Here is a 12,269-nt window from a genome sequence, read left to right as displayed (position 1 = left end):
TAAGGCTCTTAACAAAGTTGGCAAACTTTTCCAGAAAGGTTGAAACTATTTACATATCCATAGGTAGTTAACAAGAATAAAGTTGAATATTTTTTTTACATATTGACCACCTACTTAAATGCTTTGCCCATGTTTCTTCAGAGATGTTCATTTTTCTAATTTGTATGCTATATAGTTATATATTATGTTAGGTGTATATATTATATAGGCTTCCCAGGTGGTGCAGTGGTAAAGAATCCGCCTGCCAATGCAGGAGATAGGAGTTTTATCCCTGGGTCAGGAAAATTCCCTGGAGGAGGGCATAGCAGCCCACTCCAATACTCTTTCCTGGAGAATCCCATGGTCAGAGAAACCTGGTAGGCTACAGTTCATGGGGTTGCAAAAGAGTCAGAAATGACTGAGCAACTAAACAACAACAAATTTATTCCCAGGATGCCTCTCTTATTTGGATAATTTTCCTAGCAAAGTTGCTTCATCCTCAGAATAAATATTCAAAGACTGGGACAATCTCTCTTCTACTTCTTCCCTCCCCTTTCCTTTGTTCCTTCCTTTTAAAAAAGTTTCTTCCTTATAGTGCAGGCCTTGAGAAGTGAGATTCAACTGTAACTCTAGGCCAAGGCAACAGGAGCTGAAGTTAAATTTGCTTTTGCTTAGCCACACAGAAATGGATCTGAATGTAGGGCAGAGACAGAAATATACTCTTGAGATGATTTTTTATTATGTAAAAGTAAGTAAATGTATATCTATGCTTATGTAACTATGTCTGTGTATGTGAGTGTGCATGTAATTATGGGAGGAAATGAAGTTTTACTGAAAATGTATGGGAAAAAGAGAAACCCTGAATGCTTGTTGGCTTATTCTAAACCTGACTGTGATCCATGAAAAAAAAAAAAACAAACTTTTTAATCTGAGCATTGAGTTAAATATAATTCCAATAGGTTGTACATTGAAGAATGCTTACTGAATATTAGTCCAACCCACATTCCTTCAAGTGTGTAGCCACCATGACCTAAATAAAGGCAGAAGTATTATTAGTTTATTAATTCTAAAACAGTGTAATATAATAAGCTTATATTGCAACTATTTATATTTTTCTTCAGGTGAAAAGAGAATTTACAAATGTAACTTGTTTATAAGCTTCAGTAAGGAACTTGATTTTTTTTCTTACTAACATTAGTTAAATTTCTTTTATTCCATTTGTGAAACAAGATATTTACCTGATTTTTAAAAAGCTCAATTGTTTTTTCCAATTATTATTAACATGCATATTAATTGCAAAAATAAACCAGAAAATACAGAAAAGTGCAAGGAAGAAAATGTGCTAATGGAAAGAAAAGAAAGAAAAAGAGAAGAAAAACTCTCATTTAAAAAACGTTGAGATTGCTCTAACAGAACTGCTGCTGGTCACTTTAAGGCCTATCTTCTGTAAGATAAAGTTTCCTCCAATGAAAATACTGGAGCTGAGAACCAAGACTAGGCCCATGTAGAAGTCAGAGTGGCCAGACACTGTGTCCTTCTAGCAGTGATTCTCTGTTGAGATAAAATACTGAGATGGACAATTTGTCCTGATTGAAAAATAAATGTTTGAGTTTGAGTTACATCTGTGAAAAATGGCAGATTAGGAAACACCAAACTTCCCTTGACAAAAAAGCAAGCTGTCAAACACTGTCAAAATCAACTTTATAAGAACTCTGGAAACAAAAGTTTATAACAACTGTAGTTGTTGAGTGACATCACCAAAAATGGCAGAATAGGGAACTCCAGGGTTCTATCTACACAAAAACAAATAAGACATCAAAATCTGTCAAGTTTTGCAGAATTCTAGAGTCTAATTAAAAAATACAACAAGCAGTGGAAAGTTTAATGAAGAAAAAAGTAGCTACATTGCAGTAAGAGTGCTTTCAATCACCTGCCTACCAACTCTTCACTCCCCTGGTCAGTGGCAGCAATGAAGAATGACTTCTTGCACTCTTGGCACAGGTTGATATTGCCAGAATGAGCAATACAGACCTTGTTCCCAAACATTATGGGCTTCCCTGGTGGCTCAGATGGTAAAGCATCTGCCTGCAGTGTGGGAGACCCAGGTTTGATCCTTGGGTCAGGAAGATCCCCTGGAGAAGGAAATGGCAACCCACCCCAGTACTCTTGCCTGAAAAAGTCCATGGATGGAGGATCCTGGTGGGCTACAGTCCATGAGGGTGCATAGAGTGGGACACGACTGAGCGACTTCAATTTCTTTCTTTCCCAAACATTGTGATTGTTTGTTTCAACCTGACTAGTGACTGTCTGGTATAAGGACCTGACTTTATTTCACCTGAATTAGAGCATTCCCATGGCTTCCTTGGTGGCTTTTGCCAAAAGCATTTAAAAGCAAAAGTATTGTCTGGAGTAGCCCAGGGAAAGGGATGACAGTAGGGATAGGAAATAGCTTGAAAAGCCTGGAAAAAAGAAGTTCAGAAAGGAAATGTCCAACAGTGGTCATGTGTACCAGCGAACTGAGAAAGCTACATGCATACCAACAGCTGGACTCATGTTCAAAAAAGGCCATGAGCAGATCTAAGCTTTCACCTCTGCCTGATCTTCAGGATTTGCACAAACAAGATGGTTAAGGCAGAATTCTAAATGTAGTGGCTAAGCATTTAAACAGTCCTCAAACACATAGTCAATCTACAAACGCTGGGAGAGTACTTTTATTTCCTCTTTTTTCCTTTCTGTATTTCTTTTCTTGATTCCAAGCAATTAAGCAAATTCTGTCAGAATACTAGTTGACCACTCAGTTAATGGAATACAAACCTGACTGTCCACATTATACACTACAGTATTTCCCCCCTTATCTATGAAGGATATGTTCCAAGACCCCTAGTGACCAAATCCTATATATACTATGTTTTTTCTTATACACACATACTTATGATAAAGTTTAATTTATAAATTAGGCACAGTGAAAGATTAACAATAATAATAAAATCAAGCAATTATAACAGTATGCTATAATAAGAGTTATGTGAATGTGGTCTCTCTCTCTCAAAATATCATATTGTACAAACTTAATGCCTTTTCCATCTTAACCAAGCCCTTATGCACTGTGGCCATAACTTTTCACAGTTTGAGGTGCAGCAGCAAAGCTATCATGAATTTCTTTTTCCTTCTTCATAATTTCACAGATAGAAGATTTGTTCTGTTGATCTTACCAACCTCAGCAGACATTTTTTTCTCTCCTTATTAAGTCAAGAACTTTCACTTTTTTATTTAAAGGAAACACTTTAAAACTTCTTTTTGGCATATCTGAATTGCTAGCATCACAACTCTTATGCATTGGGGCCATTATTAAGTAAAATAAGGGTTGTTTGAACACAAGAACTGTAATGCCCTGACAGGTAATCTGATAACCAAGAGGGTTACTAAGTGACTTATAGGCAGGATATGTTGGACAAAGGGATGATTCATGTCTCAAGTGGGATGAGATGGGAAAATGAGATTTCACCATGCTACTCAGAACAGAATGTGGTCCACTGGAAAAGGGAATGGCAAATCACTTCAGTATTCTTGCCTTGAGAACCCCATGAACAGTGTCAAAAGGCAAAAAGATAGGACGCTGAAAGATGAACTCCCCAGGTCGGTAGGTGCCCAATATGCTACTGGAGATCAGTGGAGAAATAACTCCAGAAAGAATGAAGGGATGGAGCCAAAGCAAAAACAATACACGGTTGTGGATGGGACTGGTGATAGAAGCAAGGTTTGATGCTATAAAGAACAATATTGCATAGGAACCCAAATGTTAGGTCCATGAATCAAGGCAAATTGGAAGTGGTCAAACAGGAGATGACAAGAGTGAACATCGACATTCTGGGGGAATCAGCGAACTAAGATGGACTGGAATGGGTGAATTTAACTCAGATGGCCATTATATCTACTACTGTGGGCAGGAATCCCTTAGAAAAAATGGAGTAGCCATCAGAGTCAACAAAAGAGTCTGAAATGCAGTACTTGGATGCAATCTCAAAAACGACAGAATGATCTCTGTTCATTTCCAAGGCAAACCATTCAATATCACAGTGAGTCTATGCCCCGACCAGTAATGCTGAAGAAGCTGAAGTTGAACAGATCTATGAAGACCTATAAGACCTTCTAGAACTAACACCCAAAAAAGATGTCCTTTTCATTATAGGGGACTGGAATGCAAAAGTAGAAAGTCAAGAAACATCTGGAGTAACAGGCAAATTTGGCCTTGGAGAACAGAATGAAGCAGGGCAAAGGCTAATAGAGTTCTTCCAAGAGAAGGCACTGGTTATAGCAAACACCCTCTTCCAACAACACAAGAGAAGACTCTACACATGGACATCACCAGATGGTCGACACCGAAATCAGATTGATTATATTCTTTTCAGCCAAAGATGGAGAAACTCTATACAGTCAGCAAAAACAAGACCGGGAGCTGACTGTGGCTCAGATCATGAACTCCTTATTGCCAAATTCAGACTTATATTGAAGAAAGTGGAGAAAACCACTAGACCATTCAGGTATGACCTAAATCAAATCCCTTATGACTATACAGTGGAAGTGAGAAATAGATTTAAGGAACTATATTTGATAGACAGAGTGCCTGATGAACTATGGATGGAGGTTCATGACATTGTACAGGAGACAGGAATCAAGATCATCTCCAAGAAAAAGAAATGCAAAAAAGCAAAATGGTTGTCTGGGGAGGCCTTACAAATAGCTGTGAAAAGAAGGAAAGCGAAAAGCAAAGGAGAAAAGGAAAGATATACCCATTTGAATGCAGAGTTCCAAAGAGTAGCAAGGAGAGATAAGAAAGCCTTCCTCAGTGATCAATGCAAAGAAATAGAGGGAAACAATAGAATGGGAAAGACTAGAGATCTTTTCAAGAAAATTACAGATACCAAGGGAACATTTTATGCAAAGCTGGGCTCAATAAAGGACAGAAATGGTATGGACCTAACAGAAGCAGAAGATATTGAGAAGAGGTGGCAAGAAAACACAGAAAAACTGTACAAAAAAGATCTTCATGACCCAGATAATCACGATGGTGTGATCACTCACCTAGAGCCAGACATCCTGGAATGTGAAGTCAAGTGGGCCTTAGGTAGCATCACTATGAGCAAAGCTAGTGGAGGTGATGGAATTCCAGTTGAGCTATTTCAAATCCTGAAAAATGATGCTGTGAAAGTGATGCACTCAATGTGCCAGCAAATTTGGAAAACTCAGCAGTGGCCACAGGACTGGAAAAGGTCGGTTTTCATTCCAATCCCAAAGAAAGGCAATGCCAAAGAATACTCAAACCACCACGCAATTGCACACATCTCACATGCTATTAAAGTAATACTTAAAATTCTCCAAGCCAGGCTTCAGCAATACATGAACCGTGAACTTCCAGATGTTCAAGCTGGTTTTAGAAAAGGCAAAGGAACCAGAGATCAAATTGCCAACATCCTCTGGATCACCGAAAAAGCAAGAGAGTTCCAGAAAAAACATCTATTTCTGCTTTATTGACTATGCCAAAGCTTTTGACTGTGTGGATCACAACAAACTGTGGAAAAATCTTAAAGAGATGGGCATACCAGACCACCTGGCCTGCCTCTTGAGAAATCTGTATGCAGGTCAGGAAGCAACAGTTAGAACTGGACATGGAACAACAGACTGGTTCCAAATAGGAAATGGAGTACATCAAGGCTGTATATTGTCACCCTACTTATTTAACTTATATGCAGAGTACATCATGAGAAATGCTGGGGTGGAGGAAGCACAAGCTGAAATCAAGATTGCCAGGGGAAATATCAATAACCTCAGATATGCAGATGACACTACCCTTATGGCAGAAAGTGAAGAACCAAAGAGCTTCTTGATGAAAGTGAGAGAAAAGTTGGCTTAAAGCTCAACATTCAGAAAACTAAGATCATGGCATCTGGTCCCATCACTTCATGGCAAATAGATGGGGAAACAGTGGAAACAGTGGCTGACTTTATTTTTCTGGGCTCCAAAATCACTGCAGATGGTGATTGCAGCCTTGAAATTAAAAGAGGCTTGCTCCTTGGAAGTAAAGTTATGACCAACCTAGACAGCATACTAAGAAGCAGAGACATTACTTTGCCAACAAAGGTCCGTCTAGTCAAGGCTATGGTTTTCCAGTGGTCATGTATGGATGTGAGAGTTGCACTATAAAGAAAGCTGAGTGCTGAAGAATTGATGCTTTTGAACTGTGGTGTTGGAGAAGATTCTTGAGAGTCCCTTGGACTGCAAGGAGATCCAACCAGTCCATCCTAAAGGAGATCAGTCCTGGGTGTTCACTGGAAGGACTGATGTTGAAGCTGAAACTCCAATACTTTGGCCACCTGATGTGGAGAGCTGACTCATTTGAAAAGACCCTGATGCTGGGAAAGATTGAGGGCATGAGGAGAAGGGGATGACAGAGGATGAGATGGTTGGATGGCATCACTCACTCAATGGACATGGGTTTGGGTGTACTCCGGGAATTAGTGATGGACAGGGAGGCCTGGCATGCTGCAGTTCATGGGGTCGCAAAGAGTCGGACATGACTGAGTGACTGAACTGAACTGAACTGATCTCAGAACAGTGTGCAAGTTAAAACCTATGAATTGTTTATTTCTGGAATTTTCCATTTAATATTTTCAGATCATGGTTGATAGTGGGTAACTGAAGCCATGAAAAATGAAACTGAGCATATGGGGGAACTAATGTAGAGATTTTACAAAATAGTTTAGAAATGTTATTAAACAAACACAAGCCACAGTAGGGAGCAAACATACACCCTGAGGAAGGGGAACAATCATATTTCAATAGTTGCCATGTTATAACATTTAAAATATCCAATTTTCAACAAAAAGTACAAGACAGGCAAAGAAAGAAGAAAGAATGGCATATTCACAGGAAGAAAAGGAAATTAATCGAAACTGTCCCTAAAGGAGCTGAGACTTAGACAAAGAGTTTAAGACTTTAAATCAACTGTGTTAAATATGCCCAAAGAACTTAAGGAAACCAAGAACAAAGAATTAAAGGAAATAGTAGAACAATGTCACATAAAGCAGAGAATATCAATAAAGAGATATAAAAAGGAATCAAAAAGAAATTCTGAAGTTGAAAGTACAATAACCGAAATAAAAAATTTCACTAAGGAAGAGAGTTTTTAGCAAGATTTGAGCAAGAAGAATCAATGAAATTGAAGATATATTAATCCATATTATCCACTCTGAAAAGTAGAAAAAGAATGAAGAAAAATTAATAGAGCCTAAGAACCTGATGAGACACTATCAATCATACTAACATATGAAAAACGGGATTCCTGGATGGAAGGAAGAGAAAAGGGAATAAAAAACATTTAAAGAAATAATAAATGACTGATAACCTCCAAAATTTGATGAAAGACATGAATCTATATATACACCAAGAAGCTAACAACTTCCAAGCATGGTAAATTCAAGAGATCCACACTGATACACATTATAGTCAAATGTTCAAAATACAAAGCCAAAGAGAGAATTTTGAAATATCACAGAAAGAAGTGACTCATAATGTGCATGAAAGCCTCAATAAGATTAAGAGCCTGTTTCTCTTCAGAAGCCATGAAGGCTGGAAGACAATGAGGTCACATATTCACAGTGCTGAAAGAAAAACACTGTCAAGCAAGAATCCTATATGTGGTCAAACTATCATTCAAAAAAAGGTAGAAATTAAGATATTTCCAGATAAGCAAAAACTGAGAGAGTTTATTACTAGTAAACCTGTCCTACAAGAAATGCTAAAACTCATCCTTCAGGCTGAAATGAAAAAACACTAGAGCATAACTCAAAGCCATATGAAGAAATAATGAACAACACAAAGATAGCTACAGAGGTAAATGTATAGGTCAGTATTATTGCATTTTTCATTTGTAACTCCTATTTTTCCCTACAATATTAAAAAATACCTAAAATAATTATAAATCTATGTTATGAACACATAATGTATAAAGGTTTAATTTGTGACATTAATAACAAAGATGGGGGACAGGGCTATATAGAAGTAGAGTTTTTGCATGCCATTTAAGTTAAATTGATATCAATTTAAATTAGATTATTATAACTTTAGGATGTTAAATGTCTTCCCCATGGTAACCACTAAGAAACTATCTATAGAATGTACACAAAAGGAAATGAGAAGGGAACCTAAATGCGTCATTACACAAAATCAACCAAACACAAAGGGAAATGAGGGACAAAAAAGCTATAAGACATATAGAAAACAAATAGCAAAATAGAAGAAATACTTTATTTTTCCTGAGGAGTAAGGGATCTGAGCTCCACACCAGGCACTCTAATCCTGCACAGGAGAGAAAAGACCCTCCAAGCCCTGGCTTTGGAAAACAAATGGGTAATAATCCAGGAAAACTGCAAAACTACAGAGAACAGAAACCCACTCTTGAAGGGCTCATGTGTAACCATAGCCCTGGCACAATAGGAGGGTGCAAGCAACCCACACTGGGGATATCCCTTGAGTGCCTGGCTCTGGTGACCAGGTGGGACTGCACTTCAGGGCCCCACAGACATCTATGTAAGGCCATTCCCTCAAGATTGTGAGAGGTAACCAATTTACCAATACATAGAAACAAATGCAGAGTTGGGCAAAAGAGGAAACAGAGATTGTTCCAATAAAAAGAACATGACAGTGCACCAGCTCCGAGCACTTAGCCTCCAACTAATAAAAATAAAGGGGGGGAAAAAAAAAGAAAAGAACATGACAAAACCTCAGAAAAAGCACTAAACGAAATGGAGATAAGCAGTCTACCTCATAAAGAGTTCAAAGTAATGGACATGAAGATGCTCACCAAACTAAGGGAAAGAATGGACAAACACTGTAAGAACCTCAACAAAGAGACAGAAAAAAAAAAAAAAAAAAAAACAACAGAACTACCAAGTGACCCAGCTATTCCACTTCTGGGTATTTTCTGAATGGGACAGAAACACTAATTTGAAAAGGTACATGCACCCCCGTGTTCACTGCAACATTATTTACAGTAGCCAACCTAAGTGTCCATCAATGTATGAATGGATAAGGAAGATGTTGAATATATATACAATGGAATACTACTCAGTCACAAAAAGGTTGAAATCCTGCCATTTGTGACAACATGGATGGACCTGGAGGGTATTATGCTACATGTATAAGCATATATATTCTGAAATTTCACCATGCTACTCAGAACAGTGTACAATATATACATATATATTCTTTTTCAGATTCTTTTCCATTATAGGTTATTATAAGATATTGAATATAGTTCCCTGTTCTATATAGTAGGTTCTTATTGTTTATTTTATGTATGGTAGGGTATATTTGTTAATCCCAGGTGCCTAATTTATTCTTCCCCTCCCTTTCTCTTTTGGTAACCATAAGTTTGTTTTCTATGTCTGTAATCTATTTCTGTTTTGTAAATACATTTCTATCATTTTTTAGAGTCCACATCTAAGTGATACCATGATATTTGTCTTTCTCTGACTTCACTAGTAGGATAACCCCAGGTCCATCCATGTTGCTGCAAATGGCACTATTTCATTCGTTTTCATGACCAAGTAATATTCCATTACATATATATCGACATTTATGTTGCTTGTTATTTATGTCTTTATTGCTGTAATAATAGTGCTGCTATGAACATTGGGGTGCATGTATCTTTTCAAATTTAGAATTTTCATCTTTTCCAAATATACTCCCAGGACTGGGATTGCTGGATCATGTGGTAACTCTCTGTGCATGCATGTGTGCTCAGTTGCTTCAGTCATGTCCAGTTCTTTCTGACCCTATTGACTGTAGCCCGCCAGGCTCCTCTGTCCATGGGATTCTCCAGGAAAGAATACTGGAGTGGGTTGCCATGCCCTCCTTCAGGGGATCTTCCCAGCCCAGGGATCAAACCCGCATCTCCTGCATTGCGGGCAGATTCTTTACCTCTGAGCCACCTGGGAAGCCCCATATGATAACTCTACTTTCAGCTTTTAAAAGAATGTTCATGCTGTTCTCCATAGTGGCCACACCACTTTTTATTCCCACCAACAGTGCAGGAGAGTTCTCATTTCTCCACACCCTCTCCAGCATTTTTTGTTTGTTTGTTTGTTTTTCGCTTCCTTTTGTTTATTTGTTTTTTGACAATAACAGAAAATCTGACATTTATTGCTAGTGAAAAACCAGGACAATATTTAATAGATTTAATTCTCATTTGAAAAATTCAGAAAACTGAGGTTTCCCTAAAGGAAAACGAATCACATTCAGAATGTTTTTTAAGCATTCTGCTGATTATAACTCTGTCCTTGGGGAGTACAAATGGAACTAGCAGATGATAACAACATTTATTATTTGTAGACTTTTTGATGATGGCCATTCTGGCCAGTATGAGTACCATGCTCATTGTATTTGTGATTTTCAGTTCTCTAATAATTAATGATTTTGAGCATGTTTTTATGTGCCTGTTGACCATCTGGGAGATGGTTTTTGGAGAAATGTCTATTTAGGTCTTCTGCTCATTTTTTATATTGAGCTTGGAAGTTGTTTTCATATTTTGGAAACTAATCCTTTGTCAGTCACATTATTTGCAAATATTTTCTCCTATTTTGTAGGTTGTCTTTTTTGTTTATGGTTTCCTTTGCTGTGCAAAAGTGTATGTGTTTAATTAGGTCTCATTTGTTTATTTTTGTTTTCATTTTCTGGGAGATGGATCCAAATAAAGCTGTGACTTATGTCAAAGAGTGTTCTGCCTATGTTTTCCTCTAAGAGTTTTATAGTATCCAGTGTTACAATTAGGTTTTAATCCATTTTGAGTTATTTTTGTGTATGGTATTAAAGAATGTTCTAATTTCATTAATTTACATGCAGCTGTCCAGTTTCCCCAGTAGCACTTATTGAAGAGACTATCTTTTCTCCAGTGTATATTCTTGCCTCCTTTGTTGTATATTAATTGATATGCTCAGTTGATTTTCCACATGAGTGCCAAGACCATTCAATAGGGGAAAGGACAATCTCTTCAACAAATGGTTTTGTGAAAACTGGATAAGATGTCCACATACAAAAGGATGAAGTTGGACCCTTACTTTACACCACATAGAAAAGTTAGTTCAAAATGAATCAAAGACCTAAATATAAGACACAAAACTATAAAACTTGTAGAAGAAAACATAGGGGAAATCTTCATGATATTGGTTTCAGCAACAATTTCTTGGATATAACACCAAAGGTACGGGGAACAAAAGAAAAAATAAATTAGATGCCATAAAAATTTTTTAAAATTGTGTGTCGAAGGGTTCTATTGTGATTACGAAATAGCAATCCACAGAATGGAGAATAATTTCAAAGCATATATATGATAAGTGATTAATTTATAGAATATATAAAGAATGCCTACAACTCACCAACAGCAAAAGATAAAAACCAACCAACTCTACAGAGTGTACATATCTCAACATAATAAAGGCCATATATGACAAACCTACAACTAGCATTACACTCAATGGTGAAAAGCTGAAAGCATTCCCCCTGAGATCAGGAACAAGACAAGGATGTCCACTCTCACCACTTTTATTCAACATAGTTTTGGAAGTCCTTAGCTACAGCAATTAGAGAAGAAAGAGAAGTAAAGGGAATCCAAATTGAAAAAGAAGTAGTTAAACTATCACTGTTTGCTGATGATATGATACTATACGTAGAAAATCCTAAAAAGGCTATGAGAAAACTACTAGAACTCATCAGTGAATTTGGTAAAGTTTCAGGTTACAAAATTACTACACAGAAATCTGTTGCATTTCTATACATAACAATGAAAGATCAGAAAGAAAGTCAGGAAGCAATTCCATTTACCATCACATCAAAAAGAATAAAATACCTAGGAATAAACCTACCTAAGGAGACAAAAGACCTATACTCCAAAACTGTAAGATGCTGATGAAAGAAATTGAAAAAGGCAAAAACATATGGAAAGATACACCATGTTTGTGGATTGGAAGATCAATATTGTCAAAATGACTATACTACCCAAGGCAATCTACAGATTCAATGCAATCCATCTCAAATGGCATTTTTCACAGAACTAGAACAAAAAAAAAAATCTCAAAAACTTGTCTTGAGACACAAAAACTCCAAATAGCCAAAGCAATCTTGGAAAAGAAACACAGAGCTGGAGGAATCAGCCTCCCTGACTTCAGACTATACTGCAAAGCTACAGTCATTAAAACAGTATGGTACTGGTGCAAAAATAGAAATATAGATCAATG

The 12,269-nt window shown here is 37.2% G+C and overlaps 1 protein-coding gene across 9 annotated transcripts in view; it reads left to right on the top strand.

Annotated features, from left to right (window-relative positions):
* The first annotated feature begins 391 nt into the window (after positions 1-391).
* Positions 392-12,269, top strand: part of TAF7L (TATA-box binding protein associated factor 7 like) — a 32,221-nt gene continuing 20,343 nt past the window's right edge. For 8 of the 9 annotated variants that reach the window (XM_043896395.1, XM_043896393.1, XM_043896387.1 and 5 more), the window contains exon 1: positions 392-727. The gene's annotated coding sequence lies outside the window, so the exon portion shown is untranslated. Of the gene's footprint in view, positions 728-9,698; positions 9,752-12,269 lie in introns of all 9 variants that reach the window. The other variant, XM_043896385.1, reaches the window with a different exon arrangement.

The sequence above is a fragment of the Cervus elaphus genome, chromosome X, assembly GCF_910594005.1.
Source record: "Cervus elaphus chromosome X, mCerEla1.1, whole genome shotgun sequence".
NCBI lineage: Eukaryota > Metazoa > Chordata > Mammalia > Artiodactyla > Cervidae > Cervus > Cervus elaphus.
The sequence above is the reverse complement of the archived record's forward strand: the minus strand, read 5'-3'. Positions and strand labels throughout refer to the sequence as shown.